Raw genomic sequence first — 15,775 nt, 5'->3', positions numbered from 1 at the left:
GCGGGTGGGAGCGTGCTGTGCCCGGGGGCCTTCCGCCGGCGGGGGAAGGCCGGAGGGAGCGAGGTCCTCAGGTAGGAGGGACCCTCAGGTGAGAGGGAAGGTGGCCGCGGGGCTGAGAGGCAGGTCGCAGGTGTCAGCACTGCACCCGGCTGCAGCAGCGAGAGGAGGATGGTGGAGAAAACTGAGGGCACAGCTGTGAGGGAGAGCCCGGCAATGTGGAAGGGAGCAAGGGGAAACTACTGCTATAAACAACGCACGTGTGCTTTTTCTTCTTCTGCGTAGCCAAAAGATGTTATCAGAAGGAAATAAGAGCAATGCATAGAGGGGGGACTTTGCCCTGTTTCGTGGGACCTTCTGACAAGGTGCAGGTATGTGCATGTAGATGGCATCATGTGGAGCTGTGGCACACGCAGCCCCTGCCCGCTGCTCCTGGCCGCAGTCAGGATGGTTCAGGGTGGCACAAGTGTCAGCCCCCCAGCGTGGGGACAGCCCGCTGGGGTCCTGCAGGGGCTGCAGCCCGTACACAGAGCACCAAGGAGTGACTGGGTTGGTCCTTCACCCTTTTTGGCCACTGGGACATGAGACACATTATGGGAGAAATGGTGCAAAGTGGCTTGACTTGAGTTGCACATAGGAAACATGGGTTTAAAGTCTAGTTTGGTGGGGATTTTGTGAAAATCTAGCAGAGTTTTACAGCTGCAGAAATATTTCTAACTTCTACAGACTAATTGCCTTGACATTACACTATCATATAGTTCTTTCTCAATTTTTCCATCTTCCAACAATTCACAGAATTTTCATTTATCCCGCTTGATTAAAAAGAGGGAAGAGAATGATTTCTAGCCCGTTATCCCGTCAAAATTATCCTGTCAGAGGTTCCAGAACTTCTGTGCTGCTTTTCTTTGAAACCCTATCAACTTGGAGACATGCTGTAATATGATTAGAAGTGAATTATCCCATAACGAAGTACCTGCGGTAAGTTCAGTTCTCATGCAGAAAATCAAATACCAGTTGCTTAGCATCATTACATGCTAAGCCTGCACAAAAGAGATAAGAATCTCATGCTCTGGAGAGATTAATGTACCTTGATGCCATGGAGCAAATATTTCATTCTCTGTCAGCTGTGTGAACTCATTAGCAGGTAACTCCACCACGCTTTGGCCCAATGGATGTCTTCTGTGAATGTGTCCAGACTACCTTAGAGCCCACGTCCAAAACACCCAGTGGCAAACTCTTCCTGATGCTCATCTTACCTGAGGCATGTATGAAGAATCGCCTCCTTTTGGTTGCTTTGAACCCAGCTCCGATTTAATTGATTCCCCTCAGTGCTGGCAACGGAAGAGTCCAACGTCTGCAGGGCCAACGTTGAATTTAGAAGATTCTTTCTTTGCGTCAAGTTCAAAGCTCCCTTTTTTCAATTTGTGACCCTTGTCATATTACCAAATCTTGAGCTGATCTATCGTAGTGCCTGCAACATTAGAATACGTACATCAGTTAATTTCAGATAAATGCAGTATTTAAAAGCCCTGTTCTATTGTAGTAACATGCAGAGCTCTAGTCTAAAATTAAGATCAAGATGAAAACAATCTAAATTCATAAAAGTTCACAAGCTAACTTGTGTTGGGCTCATCATCAGGAGGCAGGTTTATGACTTAGAGCAGTGGAGAAAGAATGCCTCCAGGCATCATTCATTAATAAGTTTACCAAATTCTTCTGATTATTTTTTTTTGACTATTTTTCCTGCTTATAGCTGGTGCTAAAGCTCTAGTTTCAGTTGTCCCTGGCTGACCTCAGCCACTTTTATTTTCTTTTACATATCATTTATTACTTTTGTAGGGAACTGTCTGGAATAAGTTATTCAGAGTTAAATCAGGAGTTTCAGGCCACAGTATCAGGAATTCAGCTCATGGGAATGAAATGTGTTATTCAACACAATTAAGAGTCTAATAAAAGCTAAGAGTTGCCAGGCTCCTTTTGTTGATAACTGGATAACCGAAGGAGACGTGCTGAGGTCCCCAAATACTACGGGTTTGAACCCACATTTGGCAGCTCTATCTGAACACACTACTAGGGTTATTTGTTCTGTCTGCATCCTAAGAAGCACTTTCTCAGGTAATTTTTAAATTCCTTTTTGCCTGTGGAGGACAGTAATATATTTTAAAAGGTGCACCAAAATCTTTACCTACACCTTGCTACTTCTAGAATAAAATCAAACAACCAAGTATGAGCGTTCTTTTCCTTTCTTTTCAGCCCTTTGCTTTACAACCCACCTTTACTGATCACCAATATCTCACTCTCATTTCTGTTTGTTGTTTTTTTTTTTTTTTTCCCCAATTCTATATTATTTCCCCTGCCCCACTGAGTTCAGTATATTTCCCTGCACTTTTTCAACCCTTCATATAACTTTTCAACAAAATGTACAGACAAATCTAGAAATAACACTGGAAATGCTTTATAAGAATCTCCAACCAAAAAAATCTTGAAGTATGATTTCCATCAGTCACAATTAGATCCAGTGTCTAGGAGGCTACAGAATCACAGCTGGATTTCACACAGTTGGCTGTGTACTCTAATGATCTATTTTCTATTTTTTTCTGAGAATTGAGTATAATTGAATTTGATGGTCTTAGAGGTCAAGAGCTGCTGCTGATTTGGAAAACTTAACTGAAGTGAGTTACAATACATAGAAAAACCTGCTATTTATGGCTTTTTCATACTTTTTCACGGTCTGAACATTTTTGAAAGGACAAAGACAACCTATGAAAGGTGAGAGGCTAGTCAGAGGCAGGGCATTTGAGAAGCAATGAATTCAAATTAGTGAATTCTGATTAAGAAGGCTCATAAGCCATGTTGTAAAATGTATGATACGCCTTTTAGTGTGATTTGCCAGCTCTGCTCAGAACAGCTGAGAATTAAAATGACAATAAGTTACATAGTGATAGAGATTAATTTGGAAGACCATTTTGGAGCAGTTTGTCCAATTCTTTTTCTCATTGCACTCAAATATAGGCTGTGCAACTGAATTGTTCTTCAAGATTGTGCAGTAAGATTTCCATCCAGAAGTGACAATTGCTTAAGAGACCAGAAATCAAAACCTAAGTTCTTACAGTTAGAAGAATATGTTAGACAATAGGGAAAACATGAAAGATCTTGAGAAATTAGGCAAGCCTGTACTCCAGGAACATTTCTGATACTATTTTGCCAACATTGCAACACTGCTTCAGGTGATGGAGGAACTTCACTAAGGATCAGGTAGGGTTTATTCATTCAAATTAAGGAAAACAACTTCACTCTTAAACTCTCAAACAGCATGGGAAAGTCATCTCAGATAACAGCGTTAATGATTCCAAAAATAGCACAATAAGAATAACAGGTTTGCCTATCTCTAGGCAACTCAAGGAAACATGCTGAGGGCCCTGATTACTACAAGTTTGAACCCACAGAAATGGTAGACTTCAGACACTTAAAGACACTTCCTGGCAGGGTCTCTTCAAAAAGAATTACAAAGAAAAAAGGAGAACATTTGCCATTGATTACCTGATGTTGGTATGTCAGTGCAGAATAAAAATAGTAGTGGCATCAACAGGGTTCTTCAATAACCTGAAAACTCAAAAAAGGCCATGCAAAGCTAGAACCCATGCCATGCCATACGATTACAGAATACCACAAAGGAAAAGATCAAACATGCTGACAGGTTTTGTTTGTTTGTTTTAACTCTGAGATACAAAATCGTTTTCATCAAGAAGATGGCCAATAAATAATATTTAAGTTAAACACAGACAAAATACCACCTTATTAGGTGTGAGAAGCAAATAAGACAAAAATATCTTTTTTTTTTTTTTCCAAAATAAAAATATAGTATTTTTTTTTAAATACATATCAATCAATTGTATTCCCCGTTCTCCCATTTTAGGGTGAATATTATCTTGATTTATACGAAGATAAATTCGAAGATAGATACTACATAGAAAATTTCCCAAATGTAATTTTCAATAAAACAGATTAAGTAGGAATATGTCATGATATTCTCTTTATCCCCAGTTTGTAAAGGCTGGTCCAGACAAAATTTCTGTCAGAGAGATTCTAAGTATTATTTGTGGTTGTTGTTTTCCAGATGAGGAGCTGTGAGCAGATGATCTCACAGGATCCCTTTTATCCTACCTTTCCAGGAAAACAGAGGCTGATTCAAAATGATAAGTTTTTTAGAAGTAAGTGGACGTAAAAAAATTTCCATCACCTTCTGCCTACTGAAGAGCACCATTATCAAGTGGCTGCCTAGCTCACAGAAACAATGTGTGGTAACCACATGATCCACAGAAGACAAAAGAGCTAGACACAAGGAAGGGATGGCAAGAGTCAAAGGTATGTGCAAAAGTCAGGCAAAATATCTGCAAGATGTTGCCTCTTTCCAGCCTAAGTACTTTTCAGGACAGGATTAATACATATCCAAAACCACTACCCAAAGCAAAGTGACGGTGGTGGCCTTTTCATGAAGGATATTAGAAAGCATTCAGTTTCAAAAAATATATTAATAATTGTTTGCTTGCAATTCCAAATCAATGTTGAAGAGAACCAGAAAGGTATTGTCACCGATGGATTGCGTTTCATCTTTTTAATCATTGATATTAAATGAAACAGATCTTTTGCATTTTGTGGACAGTACAATTTATGCCATGGGGAAAGCGATGGCAAATATTAGCAAAAGAAAGATTTTTAGAGCCTGCTTCCCTTGCAATAGATTAAAAGGTTACCCTAAATTTCCATGGGACTAGTGTTAGGCAAGAGTGCCAGATAAATAGAGCTCATAAAGCAAGGAAGATTAAATAATGTAAAATCTATTATAGAGGGAATTCCAAATACGGAAAAAGGAATTATTCATTTTCCTGGCCACTGGAAAGAATATAAACAAGCTCAAATTGTAACTGCGTTTCCTCTGAGAACATTATGGAGCACGGCAGACGTTGCACAAGGGTATTATTCAGGCTTACTGTATCACTGTGCAGTATGATCTGCCTGACGACTGCACACATGGATCAGCTGAGGCTGCAACACTGCTGAGCAAGACAGATGGGAAAATGACATTGAGAAGGCAACACTCGTGCTGCATAACAAATCCAAACTTCTCCTTCCAGAACATGCTGAACTCTCCTAGGAGTAAAACAAAACAAAACGAAAAGGTAACTACTTTTAGTCAAATGGTTTTCTACTCTGCACTGTCAGGATTTAGAATTGTATTCACGCCAAAATCACCTTTGTGGAATCCAGAAGATAACTTCAAAAGAATATTACTTGCTTGTGTCTTCCGTACAGATCTTCATTTTTATCCAGCTGATTTACCTTTTAGATGCTAATATCTGAATATATATCCAATTACTTTACTCACCTGAATACCCTATTGCCTAGAAATTTTTTATTTCAGGAGCCAAGTTAAGCTTGTCCCCTAAAATGCACAAAAATGCATGTGAAAGCAAAAATGAATGAATACACTGCCTAATGACTATGTCAATTTACAATTTTCTGTCACACGAATTTTTATAGTTACTATATTTAACGCAGTCCTATCAGTTCTCTTCAATTTTTTCTCTTTTTCAATTCCCAAAGTCCCAATAATGTATATACCTCATGCCTAGAATCCTTGAACTAAGTTATATATCATAATCAAGAATTAAACTAATAACAGTCATAATTTTGTCTACGTATCATTCCAAAATAACCCAAGTGCCTATAGTTATCAGGCTGCACAGTGTCTGAGTTATTTGTAGAGGGGAGAAATACATTAAAAATACAAAAGAACAATTACATGTCAAAGTACAGGATCATTTCCAGAGATGTAAACAAGATTTATCATGAAGAGTTAAGGGTCTTTTTCTTACTTTCTTTGGCAAAGGTTGCTGTAGGCCTGAGAACACTGAGAAGCACTCAATTCAACATTTACACGTCTGTGTCTGTCAACATTTGGGTTTTTTCAAAGCAGAGACCTGAAGCCGGTTTCATGTGTGTCATCCCACAGCCATGTGCACATGGGTATGAAGAGGAGATCCTTTTGTAAGAAAAGGGATCAAATAGAAGATGGACATCTCTAACTGACCATCTAAGACTAAAAGCTTAAAATTTTAAATCCAACTATTGAATTTTCTCAAGTTTTCTCACTGACTATGCACTTTCCTCCTGCTCCTTTCCCCAGAATTAGAGACCTCACATTTCTCTCCTCGGTCAAAGCTTTTTTCCCACCATCCTGTGTAACAGCTCATGGCTGGCATTACCCTTTTCCAGGACCTCTGGCAGCTGCCGTTACCGTATTTGCCTTATTGCAGCTGCATACCACACCCAGGGCAAGGAGAATGTCACATATTCCCAGCAATCTTCATTATGACCTGTTTTCTAGAGAAAACAAACATCACTGAATTCAATATCCAGGCTCCTCCTGAAGTTCGTTTCTCATCTGCACTGTAAGACTCGACACCTCCCTGGAGTCCCCTCAATAACAAACCCCACACAAATCTCCAGACAAAATTCAGTTTTAGTGTCTTCTGCCCAGTCTTTCCAGAGATGTTCTTTTCTCAGCAGGCTCCTAACTCACTGAGATCTCAGCCCTCTTTCTAAATGAGTTTCGCTGGCAGAGCAATCTCTTCTCACAGAGGTCTCCCATTTCCTTTTTCAAAGATTCTTGTGCAGGAGAATCTAAGTTTTGGCAACCTGCTTGTCTCCAGGAGCAGGAGATAACACGGGGTTAACCCAGCTCCTTGATTTTTCTCACGTTGTAAATACTTCATCACAGGTTTCCCAATACCCTACTTCTTTTCTGTTTCTTCCATCTTTCTGTTACAAGCCTAGCAACCACGATTTTTTGCCAATCCTCTGCACCTATTTTTTTTCTCTCTTCCTACGCTGGAGTCTGGTCCTTCCATGATTTTCCAGTCTCCTGCTACACAGCCATATCCCCTTCACCCCAGGCTTTGATGGTTTGGAACAGCAGTCAGTCAGTTTCTAAAGGCGATGTGATAAAGCATCTCTCTGTGAACATGAGAGAGCCAGTAGCTATAGTAACAGGAAAGCATACTTTAAACAAAAATGAAACAAAAATGAAATCCAAGAGAGGTCTCCCATCTTCCCTCTACCCCCAAATACTGCAGGGTTCCCTAAACCCACTCCTACGTATCTTCACTTAACTCTATCTCCTCCCTAGCCCAAAACAGGATGAGACAGAAATAAAACTTTATCCCCCCTAGTTTAAGGGCCATGGCCTCACCAGGGAGTCCCAGGAGGAGGCTGGGAGGTTAGCCAGGGTTTGGGAGAGGACGTTTCCCACAGCACAGCGGTGCTGCGCTGCCTGAAGACATCTGTTTGCGTGCCAAAGCAGGAAGGCTGCCTGCCGATGCTGGTGACACAGCTCGCTGTTGTGCAAACCTGGACTGCAATTTCTGAGAATTCAAAATTTTTACATAGAAATTGCTTAAAACAGTAACTTTTAAACCAGAAGAGCTTTCTGTGAGTTTTTGAGAAGAGCTCCTGAACCTCACTGCACCGATCAAGGTATTAAAGAAAAGGTGCTGCTTTTTTCAGCACTCATACATTCTTCACTCCTCTAGAACCTGTGTAGGTGGCCTTCCGCAGAAAGGACCAAAATAGACCTGGTGCCTCAGATTCCTTTACAGGTCAGCAGGCTGCAAAACGCTGTTCAGTAATTCAGTGCGTTTATTCACGTCACACCTTCCCATTCTCTCCTTTTAAAATATGCGCATGGAAAGAGAGAAGCAGTGCAGGCTCGATTCGTACAAAAAAGATGTTTAGTGAACTGCACATTTTACACAAATTACAAGAAATGAAACTTATTTACTGCAGTATCACCTTTCAACAAATTATTCTTTTTTGATATTCCCTTTCTGAGGGACTGAGACTGTTCCATGTATCTATGAAATACACGTAAACGTGTTCATATTCTCAATACAACCCACCCAAAACAGATTTCCTTTTACTCATTGAAGTCAGTTACCATGCAATTAAGGAGCAAGTTACATCCTAACAACTGGAGTATTGTTATACCTGAATCAGTTTTATACTTTGACATCTTCCCATTGTTATCAAATAATAGTTAAAAATCTCTGTGGTTGTTATAAGACACTGTTATAAATAACCTCTATTATTTAGATATCTGACGGATGTAATCTCTACAAATGATGAATTATATCCCACTTCTTAATTACACAGTCCTCTGAAATCTAATTTAAATAGTAGCTAAGCAGATTAAAAAGAAAAAAAAAAAAAAAAAAAGCAGTTTGCAAAATGATAAATTTAGGTTTTTGGCTCAGCACTGTAATTTTTCCACAGATGATTTTGCAAAGTATCATCCTTTGCAGTATCTTCTTAGGTCAGCGTAATCTGGATTCACATATTGGTTCATTCAGTTTCTATGTCAATCATAACACAAAAATTTAATAAAAAGAACAACTCTAATTGTTCTTCAGAGACTTAGCAGTAATCACACCCCTGTCATCTCCGTCAAGCAGATGTCTTTCACATGTTCTGTTTTTCTAGCATAACGGCTGTACGTTTCGTTTGGGCACTGCAGACTTTGCAAATCAGAATTTCATTTACTGAGATGTTGATGGCTGCCTTAACAACATACCACACAGGGGTTACACTTGATAAAATTGGAACTGTATTCTGTCAACAATAATTATGTGGGTGTTTTGCTCCTTTCCTGCCATAGCTGTCCCATGGCAACAGTGTAAAAGCAGCACTCTTCTTAAATGCATAAATGAATCCTTACATGCCACGTTTCTGGCTCAGGTTTGGCACAGGCATGGTGAAAACAAAGACTTTTTTGAGAAAACATCACAACTAACTCCTCTTCCACTGTATGCAAATCTGTCAGGGACGTGCTGATTCCCAAGTGGAGGGTACAGCTTTGCTGCAGTAACGGCAGCAGCAGGCTGAGGTATTTCCAGAGACAAAACAAGCTAACATTTTCACTTCAGGCCATTCTCTCCACTTTCAGACTAATTTCCAAAGAAATGCCTCAACTGAAGGTCATTATCACACTTCACCCTGCTTTTGAGGCTGTTGTTACTGCTAAAGCAAATCAGATAAAATGTTAAAAATCCTACTTTTTATCAGCATTACCCCCACCAGGACTGCAGAAAAACAGCTGCTGTTAATGAAGACACTGTCGTATAAACTCTTGAAAATAATCAAAGATTGGCGCATGGGGAATCAGCTTTATCCTTTCCAGTTGTAGTTATTTTGAGAATGTTTTTCTAAGATTGTTTCATCTGATTGTAAATCAAGCTCAAGAACAAAAGGTATCCTACCGCACATAACGCGGTCACAAGGGGAGTTAGGACGTTGCAGGCTTTTACCCTGGGCTCAGCATCTGAGGGCCTGGTGGCAGCATCAAGCGCAGCTCCAGCTCCAGTCCTTCAAACATCAGCTTCAGTGACAACACTAGCAAAAAGGGCACGAGCACCCTGACTAAACTTTTTTCATTCAAGTCGATGCTAATGTAATGGGAAACACCTGGCGATTAACAAAGTGGGTCAGATGTGGGGTGGGTACGTAGGAGAAACTGTTTAACAGCCCACCGTATGTCCCCGGAAGCATCCTTTCTTTGGGTTTTAACATTCTGGAAAGATGTTTAAAATAAACTGCAGCACTTGCCAAGCGTAAGACTACTTGCAGAATTTAAGATGCATCTGTAAGAGCATTCAGTACACAACTTTTTCACACTAGGGGAAAGCAACACAGCTCAAAAGAAGGAGACGTGCAATGACAAGCTGTGTATTGGTATATTGACAAAACCCAGTTTGCCTGGAATGTCAAGAGTTAGTCTCATGTTAGCCACGTATCAGTTGTCTTTTGTACCGTCACGTGGATGTAAAGGAAGCCCTGAGTGTTTGCTGTCAGCATCTGATTAACCACTGAATTCTAACCATAGTTATGGAACAAAGAGCAATTTTATTTGATGCCAACCATTGTCTGCAGCAGCGCAACAGCACAGCTTCCATTAGAGGAGGATGAATTTGAATTCTGGTAAGATGTGGGGATGAAATGTTAACTTAGGCCAAATGAATATTCATATAGGAAAGTGAAAATAGGTGTCAAGGACTTGCTGCACTTAAGTCCTTGGTTACATGAAAACTGTACACCATTTGACAAAACAACACTGGTTTCTAATGATTCCTTTCCCCATATAATTTATTCATCTATTCCAGAGCAGTGTTTCAGGGCTTAACAACTATTTGTAAAGCTCTGGCTGAAATGCACTCTCTAAATGCAAAACATTACACCATTTACAATGAATGAAGTAGTGTAGATTACTGGTTCAGAAAAGCCACCGCAGCTCATCAGCATGTGCATTTGAAGGGTGTATTACTTCACAGGCTAGGAAAGCCCTCTGGTACCATCCCATCCAGCTGAAAGGCTAAGTGTGCTTCCTTCCAACCGAGTCCCCTCTGAAGTGCATGGAGAAAGGAGAAGTTGGGGAACGTGGTCTCTTTTCTTATTTTCATCCCATTTCACCCTATTTTCCCCATCAGGGGCAATGCCAGATCATGTCTCAAAGAACATCTGAGAGAATTACTAATGAGGTTAAATAGCTCTATCACTGCCTTTGTGAACAGCTTTCCTTCATTTCTAAAACACAGTCACTGTCTTCCTGATATAGTCTGAAGCTCTTCTCGATCCTTTGTAAATTCAAGCAATTTTATCACTATCAGTAACATTAAGAGAAGAGCAATGGAATACCAGGAGAGTTGAGCTCTTTTGGCCCACCTCTACCCCCTTGGCACACTAATGAAGTCAGCTGCTGATTCCTGCACAGCCATACTTCTCCTTAAGAGACTAGCTTTCTGAAATGGGCATTTCTGAAAGGAGATAACATGCCGCTGACTTCCGTCAGCAGAAATGGCAAACAAGATGCTCTTGTTTCCAGGCAGGGTCTGCACAGTGATGCAATTCTCTTGTCCGCTGTTGCAGTACCACTGTGTCTGCTAAAGATGCTCTGTGCAATTTTCACTACTGATAATGTCTATTGGAGAAACTAAGATTTCCAAAATAGCAATTCTCTTAAACTTTTTTTTAACGTTATCCGTACTGTGATAATTACATTATTCCCAGTGATAAAAATTGACACAATGCTAATTATGATGATGAATAGTTCCATTAATTGTAGAGGCAGACTAAGACCTTGTAAGAGCAGGTTTTAGTACGAAAAGAGATACATCAGGTACAACAAACAGTGTGGAATTAAGTAGTCTTTCTTCCCACATTAACTGTCTGTTTCCCAAGCATTTTTTTTCTACATTATGAGAATTTGTGCTCTGGGCAACACATGAGATCTCAGGAAAGGCAGAACTTTGGCTTTTAATTGTACTTTTCTGAACATTAATTTGCCTTTCTTACTTTCCTCATACATAGTTCCTACTGTATGTTCTACTGTTCCTACTGGACACGAGAAGATACACTTTGGATTTGATGCATCTATGCCAATGTAACAACAACAACAACAGTTTTCAATAGCTCTTGCTAGCTTCATGGGCAAATAGAAATATAAAACTTAAAAAATAAATTAGCCAACTTTGAAGTCAAATATCATTTTTCGTCATTAGGTAAGTAGTTTGGTAAGTATAATCTGAGTAGTAGGGGTCACCGTGAAGACTGTTCTGTTGGGAAGGAGAAAGATGACCGGAATTCTAGATGATCCCAACTTCTTTGGCAGTACTGTGTATGCAAATAGGATTTATAGAAACCACTGTCCATCTGAGAGGGGCATTAATTAAAACGTGTGGCGGCCTAAGATTACGTTTTATTAATTCCGGTTTGCAAGAAGATTATGTCTGATGATTTTCTTTTGGAGTCACTGTTTTTTGCACTTGGACCACGGAAGGTTTTGATTCTACTTGTGAAGTTACTCAGTTTGTTGCAAACTCAAGTGCCAATACCTTGATCTTTCAGTGTTCATTTTAAGTTTTTGCCCCAGTGTGATTCTCACATTCTCAAGGGATAACAACTGCACACAGAGCTTCAGGAGTTGTAATTAATTTTGCATCAGCTCAGAATAAAAGCCACGGAGAGATGGAACCAAAGGGAGTTAACTGTCGTCTGAACACGCAGCGTGACCAGTCCTAAATTTACTGTCAGGACAACTAAAACTACAGCCAGTCCTGCAGACATTTAAGTACATCTTGAACTTACGGACATTCAGCCACTGAAGTCAGTGAGTCACCCTGCTAGCATAAGGACCCGTGGGTGCCTACAGCACCCCCGTCTCGCTCTCAGTTGTCTCCCTAGTAAGGGCATATAAGAGGGCACTAGGACTTCCCATTCTCCCGCAAGAAGGTCTGAGTTGCACACCTTCCAAAACATTTGGCCATGGCTGGCAGAGGTATTGGATGCACCAGGAAGGAGACTTTGGAAACTCACACCCGTTTTGTGCATCTTAAGGACTACTCGCTCAGTTAAATTGCTCTGGTTTTGGGGCACCACAGCCTGTGGTGGTTGAAGGGTGTTGGGGCACCACTGCAGGCTGGGGTTCTGTGCCCAGGTTGCATTCTGGTGGGTGCTTTTAATGATGCAGCCTCCTCAAATTCATACCCACGCTTAGCTGTCTGAAGCGATCAATGCAATACATGTCAGCATACAACGAGTGCAAATATTTGTAATCATGTCTCACCAGGGGTGCCTCATGACCCGAGAGCAAAGAGCAGGTACGGAGTGAAAAACGAGGAAAGCTCTTTCAGACAGGTATGGGGGAGCAGAACAAGAAAGGTAGCTCCTGCCTAACACTGCGGGGATTCAGGCAGGTTTTTGGCGTTCTTTGATTTTTGCTGGTTTTACATGTCATGAATTTGTTTTGCAATTTGAAAATCCCCTTGTCTCGTTATTTGCCTAAGTAGAAATGTCATTCCCAGAACCCATTTTTGAGCTCCTGCAGGAAAGTCTCTCCGTGAAAGCCGCTGTCATCTAAAGAGGCAGCAAATCACTGTCGGAAAGCTGCTGTTGATCAGCTTCCTGCTTTCCCATTCCCTGAAGCAATGAGCATTGAAAGGCTTCTTCAAGGAACAAGAAAACTCAGATGCATACCAAACCAAAGGTCACAGTCATTCTTTTTTCTTTTCTAAACTCACAATGTTACCAAGGCTTCTGTTCACATAAACTATCAATGCAACTAAACGCGGTTAGCAACGTCTTTGGTGAAGCGTTACCCTCCTCTTGTGGGGGCATGTCAGATTATTTAAGACAGTCCGAAAAAAAACAGATGTATTGTTTTGACCAAGAGCAAAGGCACATGACCGAGCAGGATCCGGTTATGACAGCAAAGCAATCTACAGCTGAGGCAAGCTACGAGCACACAGCTACAGCCTGCTGCCAGTCCCGTTTGGTCAACGTGCCCGTGCCAGGGGAAAAGATATGGAGGGTTAAGCATAACCTCCACCTTACCTGCCAGAGAAAGAACTGCTGTCCTTCACCCAGGCTCTTTGTGTGGCATTTTCCTATCCTTGCAGGTGATATCCTTGCCCCCCCCCTTATCCTCTTCCTTCCCACAACTGACCTGAACCAAATCCTGCACTCAGACCTGACCCATGCCTTAAAGCATCTTCCAAAAACACTGCAGTTGCAGTGGTACAGTTGTTACCTGCTGATAAGGCTTGGTCTGTTCTATAAAACTGGAAAAATTACCGACTATTTTGTTGCTTTACTGTATCACTTTCAGGAAAGGGGGGAAATAAGTCCAGCAGGGAAACTTCCCTCCGTCACATGGTGCATCTTCAAGTGTGGGTCTCTGCTATCCTGGGTGCACAAGCACAGGCTCAAATAATACTTACAAGTGTGAGAGATGCAGATTTTAAAACAGCCTTCCAGTGGGAATAATTGTAACTATTTTTAAGTCCAAGCTTTTCAGATTTCAGAAAGGGTCTGAATGCTGTTCTACCTGTGATAGCAGTAGGCTGGATCCAACGATCCAAGAAGTCCAATATTTCTAAGCAAAGAAGAAAACGAAAGCACTGAAGTGCTGGCAGAAGGAAAAAAAAAAAGTCTCAGAAAGACCAGCAATAAAAAGAAGCTAGTTACACATTAGCTAACATACGTGCTTCTGTGTGGCTTCCAGGGCTGCGGTGCTGAGCCTCCCAGAGAGAAGCGCGTGACCCAGCAGGGCTGGCACAGTCCCTGCCATCTAATAGCTCCTTCACCTCGGAAGATAAGCAAACATCACAAAGCAAGGAACAGTGGTGGCACTAGAGACCTTAACCATAACCAAGGTGCCTCTACACCGTGCCATGCAAATGTGTGCCAAGAGAGCCTTCCTGCCCAGCAGAGTAATGCCTTTAGAAAGACAAGATAGAAGACAAAAAGCAAGGAAAGAGAAGACATGGAAAAACTTGGCCAAAGTCACAGACTTTAAGAGGCAGGCAGTCTCCTAAGTGCAAGGCCAGTGCCCCGTCTACTCAATAACTCATCTCACTTGCCTTCCTTCTACCTCCAGATCTTCAGACCAAAACCCATCCGGTGGAAGCCCACTGCAACTGAATTTGGTGGGTATCAGGACCCAGAGGTAGATGTGGAACAATGAGGAATTTTTAAATCAAGTACACAGATTGTTTTGCAGAGGGTCTAACAGCATCCCAGCCTTGTAGCTAGTGGGATCTGGCAGATCACCGGCAAAGAATGACACGTTGGCTGAGCTATAACTACATCCTGCAGGCCTGGAGGTGGAAGAAGGAAGAGAATAATGGGTTCATTCTAAGTAGCAAGAGTTTCCCACATCCTAAAAACCTGCTGGGAGATTTGGGCTGTTCTGCGAACTGGGGAGAAGTTTCCAGCTGCGGAACAAGCGATGTTTCTGCAGTTTCCAGTGAGAAGGGATCCATCTCCTTGCTGGCATCCTGCAGCTGGCTGTATCCTTTCTGCTGAGCGGTATTTGAAATCTCAAGTTGGGAAGAACTGGATGCACTTCCTACAGCGGCAGTAAGGCCACCTACAATGGCTAGCATCTCTGAAGTGGGATAACGCTATTCCTGCGTGGGCAAGAGGGAAGTTTAGCTATAAGAATGGTTGCACTGTGGGTTATTTATCAAGTCTGCCTGTGGTTTACTAAGCACGCCTCACGAAACATTTTGATTTCCATTTGGTGGCATTTTTAACCTAACAGTTTCATTGACATAAATATTTAGCATACCCCCGCCGAAGAAACACCCCAGAAAATTAACATACAAGGCAAACAGCAAAGGACTAATTCAAATCCCCTTGGAATTTCCTCAGGAATCAAAAGCCACTTAGAATAAACATTTGCCAGCTCAACAATTTGAAATGTCTTATACACCTCTCTCTAATGGCCTCTGTAATAATTGACAGAACACAATACATAGGAGAGATGCCAGCACATCACAAATAGGAGGCTGTCGAGAGGATTAAGCATAATCCTGTCTCACCAATGAATAAAGAAAATAAGAAAATGGAACTGTGTTATGTTGAACATCACTGAGGCAAAGATACACTTATGACAAGCTTATTGTGGTTGTTTTGTTTTGTTACCCCCCTAACAGAGCTTCACTGAGAAGGTCATGCACGAATTCTGGAAAAAAAAAAAAATAATAAAACAAACTGGCATTATTACTGAGGAATGCCAGGCAAAGCAGGAAATAATCTTTAATTAATTTGTGAGGAACTTTCATTTGGCAGACACAGTTCTCCAAATCAAGACAGAACAGTAGCTTTTTTATTAAGCTGGTAAGAATTGACCAAAAGTGAAGAAATCCCATAGTTGAAAAGCATTTCA

The 15,775-nt window shown here is 41.2% G+C and overlaps 2 long non-coding RNA genes across 3 annotated transcripts; one reads left to right on the top strand and one right to left on the bottom strand.

Annotated features, from left to right (window-relative positions):
• Nucleotides 1-936: 936 nt before the first annotated feature.
• LOC118168469 lies at nt 937-6,307 on the top strand. Of its 2 annotated transcripts, none has more exons than XR_004751579.1 (3): nt 937-975; nt 4,115-5,177; nt 5,975-6,307. It is a non-coding gene; the product is annotated as an uncharacterized LOC118168469 (long non-coding RNA). The 2 variants fall into 2 exon arrangements; XR_004751578.1 differs by having other exon boundaries at nt 5,972-6,307.
• On the bottom strand, nt 1,112-7,940 carry LOC118168470. Its single transcript, XR_004751580.1, has 3 exons — nt 7,573-7,940; nt 4,989-5,148; nt 1,112-1,468 (listed from the first exon to the last, which is right to left on the bottom strand). It is a non-coding gene; the product is annotated as an uncharacterized LOC118168470 (long non-coding RNA).
• Nucleotides 7,941-15,775: the final 7,835 nt, after the last annotated feature.

This window comes from Oxyura jamaicensis, chromosome 5 (genome assembly GCF_011077185.1).
Source record: "Oxyura jamaicensis isolate SHBP4307 breed ruddy duck chromosome 5, BPBGC_Ojam_1.0, whole genome shotgun sequence".
NCBI lineage: Eukaryota > Metazoa > Chordata > Aves > Anseriformes > Anatidae > Oxyura > Oxyura jamaicensis.
Note: the sequence above shows the minus strand (reverse complement) of the source record. Positions and strands in the feature narration are given on the sequence as shown.